Source organism: Bombus impatiens, unplaced genomic scaffold, assembly GCF_000188095.3.
Source record: "Bombus impatiens unplaced genomic scaffold, BIMP_2.2 scf_1038, whole genome shotgun sequence".
Taxonomy (NCBI): Eukaryota; Metazoa; Arthropoda; class Insecta; order Hymenoptera; family Apidae; genus Bombus; species Bombus impatiens.
In genome coordinates, this window is record NT_177457.1 from 3,049 (window position 1) to 9,210 (window position 6,162).

The window sequence follows — 6,162 nt, forward strand, 5'->3', positions numbered from 1 at the left end:
TGTGGCGAGCCACGGGACAGAAACCGTTGGAATGTTTACTGTCGCGTGTCGCCACGAATATTTCTTTTAAGGAGAGCTATAGGATTACTCCATACCTTTGTTAGACAAAACGTTCATCCCTTGGCCGCGGCTACGTTGGGCGACAGACTGTCGCCTCGAGCCAGAGCTCACTATCACCAATGTCGAACAATTACAATCGGATTGAATAACTACAATTGTTTAATTACTGCTATAGTAGACTCTAGGTTACAATGTTGCGGGGTTATCCAAAGTTCCAAAGGCTCCGGTGTTCTTTCATCTCCGACATATATTTATTCCAATTTTTATTCCACGGATGACGACATAATAAATTTGTTAACATATAGCAAACTCGATACCGAATATTCATTACATACGTCTAATCCATTATGCCATTCGTGGTTTAAGTGAATATTTACTTTCACGTTAAAAAGACAAAGAAGGTGAAACCATACTAATTACTGTACGCTCTGGTCGTTGTAAAAGTTTTTGGATGGAAGAAACATAAACAGCTTGGTTTTCTTTTCCTAATCAAATCCAGTCTCTTTCTATGATAACGCAACGGATATCATGGAAAACAACGGATATAACATAGTTGATTAAATAAACCAGTAACACCATAAATTAATTATGCGCATAAAGTTCATATTACTTGTCTACCAACCAACCAACCAACCAACCAACCAACCAACCAAACAGCACAAGTTATGTGATATAAACAACGTGATGAGATAATCTTTCAAACACGAGTCCAAAATCTACAATGGCACAACTTTTCTTCGAAACAGAGACGTCCAGCTGTTTTTTCTACAGCCCGTTTTCACTATGAATTCAATGGAACACCGTTTGGCCTAAAAGGTGTAAACCGTTTGGACTAAAATTAAATTGGCCTAAAATAAAAACAGGTAGCCACCTGTGCAAAATTTCATACATTTGCGTGGACGTATGCACATCGTTCATCTTCACGAACATTTATACGTAAAGTCACATACACGTATTGTCTCCATAGTTGTTCGAAAATCGTGTCTCCTTGGCGATGAATTACAGTAGAGTTTTGTACTGTAGTGAATTATTTAGAGAAGACAGCGCAAGCGAAACAGAAAAAGGTGTGAGAGTCGGCTTAATAAGATCGGTCAAACAATGTCGGTCTTTTTGATCCAACGCTTGCATAATACGCTAACAGTTATTCTTTTCGTAAAACAATATCAATTATGGCTACGTTGGGCGACAGACTGTCGCCTCGAGCCAGAGCTCACTATCACCAATGTCGAACAATTACAATCGGATTGAATAACTACAATTGTTTAATTACTGCTATAGTAGACTCTAGGTTACAATGTTGCGGGGTTATCCAAAGTTCCAAAGGCTCCGGTGTTCTTTCATCTCCGACATATATTTATTCCAATTTTTATTCCACGGATGACGACATAATAAATTTGTTAACATATAGCAAACTCGATACCGAATATTCATTACATACGTCTAATCCATTATGCCATTCGTGGTTTAAGTGAATATTTACTTTCACGTTAAAAAGACAAAGAAGGTGAAACCATACTAATTACTGTACGCTCTGGTCGTTGTAAAAGTTTTTGGATGGAAGAAACATAAACAGCTTGGTTTTCTTTTCCTAATCAAATCCAGTCTCTTTCTATGATAACGCAACGGATATCATGGAAAACAACGGATATAACATAGTTGATTAAATAAACCAGTAACACCATAAATTAATTATGCGCATAAAGTTCATATTACTTGTCTACCAACCAACCAACCAACCAACCAACCAACCAAACAGCACAAGTTATGTGATATAAACAACGTGATGAGATAATCTTTCAAACACGAGTCCAAAATCTACAATGGCACAACTTTTCTTCGAAACAGAGACGTCCAGCTGTTTTTTCTACAGCCCGTTTTCACTATGAATTCAATGGAAAACCGTTTGGACTAAAATTAAATTGGCCTAAAATAAAAACAGGTAGCCACCTGTGCAAAATTTCATACATTTGCGTGGACGTATGCACATCGTTCATCTTCACGAACATTTATACGTAAAGTCACATACACGTATTGTCTCCATAGTTGTTCGAAAATCGTGTCTCCTTGGCGATGAATTACAGTAGAGTTTTGTACTGTAGTGAATTATTTAGAGAAGACAGCGCAAGCGAAACAGAAAAAGGTGTGAGAGTCGGCTTAATAAGATCGGTCAAACAATGTCGGTCTTTTTGATCCAACGCTTGCATAAAATGCTAACAGTTATTCTTTTCGTAAAACAATATCAATTATATATTAGCATACTATTTTTATAATCAATTTGTTATATTTTCTGTATAATTGATCGCAATTAATCGGTCGTCATTCCCGTTACTGGGGGGAAATCAACCTACAGGGCCCTAGTGTTCTCTTTAACACGCCGCGAAGTTCGACGGTTGAGTAATGTAAAATGATCCGAATTCAATCGTCCATGATAGAATACTAATTATCCATCAGTCAATGGTTAAACTTTATGTTTAATTTTTTTAAATTAAATTTTTACTGACTTTTTTGTGAGATTAAAATGAGGCCAAACACGATATAATTTACATCACATTTATATGTATATGTCGGAGATAAAAGGACACCGAAGCCTTCCCTTTGGAATTTTGGGAAAACCCCTTAACACATTAATCTAGATTCTACTATAGCCGCAATTAAGCAATTGTCGTTATTCAATCCGATTATATTTGTTCGAAATTTGTGATAATGAACTTGGGCTCGACGCGACAATCAGTCGCCGAATGTAGCCGCGGTCAAGGGATGAACGCTTTCTCTAACAGAGGTATAGAGAAATTCTATAGCTCTCCTTAAAAGAAATAATTGTGGCGGCACTCGACAGTAAACATTCCAACGGTTTCTGTCCCGTGGCTCGCCACACGCAGACCCTATTCTTCGGGTAAGATGATTACCAGATGTCGACGATCCTTAGACACGAATCCGATGATCTCGTGTCCTTCGACACACCCCATCCTTTAGCTTGAGAACCCGTTATAAATTTTAAGATTTAGTTTACTAAAGTCCTTCAAACAGACAAACAGTTTTTGTCCCAACTACGTGAAGATAGGGGAAATGTATTTTTTTCACGAACGACGCTTCCCACTAGCCACCTTCCCTCAAGGGCGGCTAGCATTCTTTTCTCGATACCAACATGGAAATTGACCAATTAACAGCAACGTCAATTTCTCTCACTTTTTGAACGAAGGCTATCCTCGACGAATCAGATGATCTTGTGTCCTTAGACACACTCCATCATAGCTTCCCTCTGCAGCATTATCGCGACGGAGAGTCATTCCCCTGACGGAAAGTCATTCTCTCTCGTGATGTCTCAGTAGCGAGTTATATAGTGTCTTTACGCTCGGTGAATATTCTACGTTTTAACAAAGAGTTAGTTTAGTAATACTTGTATCGTAGACAAGCAAGTTGAGTACAACTTGGACTTTGGAAGGAAGCGCATTTTGTTATTCCGCTGACCGCGGATTCGTTATTGAACGTAGGATTATTGTCATTAGCATCTCGAGTATCTAATTACTACGGCTACTTGTCAAATTCTGTAATAATCATATTTGTACTAGTAAATATCTTCTCTGTTACATAACAACAATGGCTAATCCAAATGAAGATTCGTTACACGCACCTAACCCTAATCATAATGTGAACCCGAAATATATATGCCAGAAATAATATATATGTCGGAGATGAAAGGAAAGCCGAAGCCTTTCCTTGGAAATTTTGGGAACATCCTCTAGTACTTTAGTCTAGATTTTATTATAGCTGCAATTGTTTAAAATTTGTGATAGCGAGATTGGGTTCGACAATTGGTCGCCGAACGTAGCCACGGTCACGAGATAAACGTTTTGCCTAACGGAGGTCTGGAGTGGTTGTATGGGTTTTCCGAGAAGTGTGATTGTGGCGGCAGGCGGCCTCTTGAGCGGGTCTAGCCACGTGTGAGGTTACCTCGGAGGTGTCGAGACAATGGGACATACATTGTATCAATAACCAAACTCCAGGCAAAAACTGCCTAGCAACGGCGTTCGGAATTTCTCGATGCTTCTAACGAGTGCGTATCGAATTGCAGACGAGGCTGGCACTCTTGTGATTGCCTTGGAGAGTGACACATCGAACATTTCTCGTCAATCGTATTTTGCGCCTAAGATTATTTTTTACGCTTAGTAAGGAGTTACCTCGTTGGCCGTGGATTCGTTTGAACCCAACAAAAGCATTCTTAATAGTGTACATAAATTCATTATTCATAAATCATATTATTCATTAACTTCATTGTTCCTCAAATTTATCGTTCATTAGACTTAATTATTTGTTAAGCTTAGTGATTGTCTTGTATATACGTGTACATACAATCGCGGCTTTATGAAACGATGGCTAGTCCCCGCGAAGAGTTGTCACGCGCCCAAAATTCCGATCTTAACCCGACTTATATGTTGGAGATGCAGAGACAACGGGCCTTTCTTTTGGAATTTTGGGAAGATTCCCAATACTTGGGGTTAAACTGTTTGTTTAAGCTGATCATTGTAGCAATACAATATTATAACTTCATACTTTTCATTGCTTGCATACAATAGAAAGGAAAATATTTGAGTTTCGAAAGTTAATAATCCTCTTTAAGAACCCACTAATCCAATAATACGAAGCAAACTTGTTAGAATTTAATCTCGGAATTAAGATTAATAATCTGTGGGAGACACAATGTTTGTGTTGAAATAATATTATGTGATATTTATTAAACAATTATTACAGGGAATATAAGTGAGTGTTGTGGAATGTAGACAGTTGGCTAGTTATTCTCAGACTGACTGACTTAGTGACCCATGCCCCTTAAAAAGATTTTGAACCCCACTCTCTATGCAGTAAAGAGTGTGACCTGAGTAGATGTCTGTGTGGCTTCACGGAACCTTCTAGCAGCTTCTCGATACAAAGCGCTACGCCGCGTAGGCGCGACACCGACGTGCCCAATGTTTCGTCCATATACTTACGCTTCTTCCGCCGAATTCTCGGAAGAGCATGCACGCGCCAGCCGCCGCGGTACATCTAACGAACGTACGCTAGTGGGGACATCGCTGGGCAACGAAGGAAAGAATCCGTTCGATCAATCACCTCATCTGTATGCGATTAATATCGTAATACTCTTCCTCAACGATATTAGTCGCCAATCATTAATTCTCTAAATCGTATTTCTGTAACAGAAAATTCAATTTAATTGTACTTAAGGTTTTAGTTAGTGGATCAGCTATCATTTGATCCCATATCCTTCAAGTTGACCCATGTAAACTGTTTCCTGCTGTTGTCTGCACGTTTCTGAATGTCTGTAGTGTGCCTTACTACTGGCGCAAACACTTTGTCGTAATCCTTTCCAAATTTTGTGAAAAGCTTTTTGCGACGAGTCTTGCCTTATATCTTACAATTTTGCCTTCGGTGTTTCTCTTTATCTTGTAGACCCATTTACATCCAATAACCTTGCGCTGTTTAGGTGGAATCAAAAGGTCCCAAGTTTTGTTATTTTTTAGTGAATCCATTTCCTCGTCCATCGCCTTTATACACAGTTCTGCATTTGGCCTTGATAATGCATTCTTTCGATCCTTTGGTTCTTCTAGGCTAACTATCATGTTTAGTGCTCCCATGTACCTATCGGGAGGAACTCTTTTATTTGATCTTTTTGATCGCCTTGGCTCTGAAACTTGAATATCTTTATTTGTTACTTTACTTTCCTTGTCTTTGTCTTCGGATTGATCTTTGGGTCCTTTTTCTTCAATAATATTCTTATTGTTGTCTCTTCTATTTTCCTCAGTTTTATTTACTGTACCTTCAGTAATAGTCTGTTCTTCAAAAATAATTTCTTCAGTCCCGGATTCCTTATGAGTTTCAAGAAAGATCACATTACGGCTTATCTTTACTTTATCTGTAGCTTATCTGTACTTTATCTCTATCAAGTAATCTGTATGCTTTTGATTCTTCCGAATATCCGAAAAACCTTAATTTTTACTGCTCTCTCGTCTAATTTTCTTCGACACTCTTGAGGTATATGTGCATATGCCATAGTACCAAAAGAACGAAGATTTTTGATGTCAGGTAGTTTAGAGTACCATAATCCAT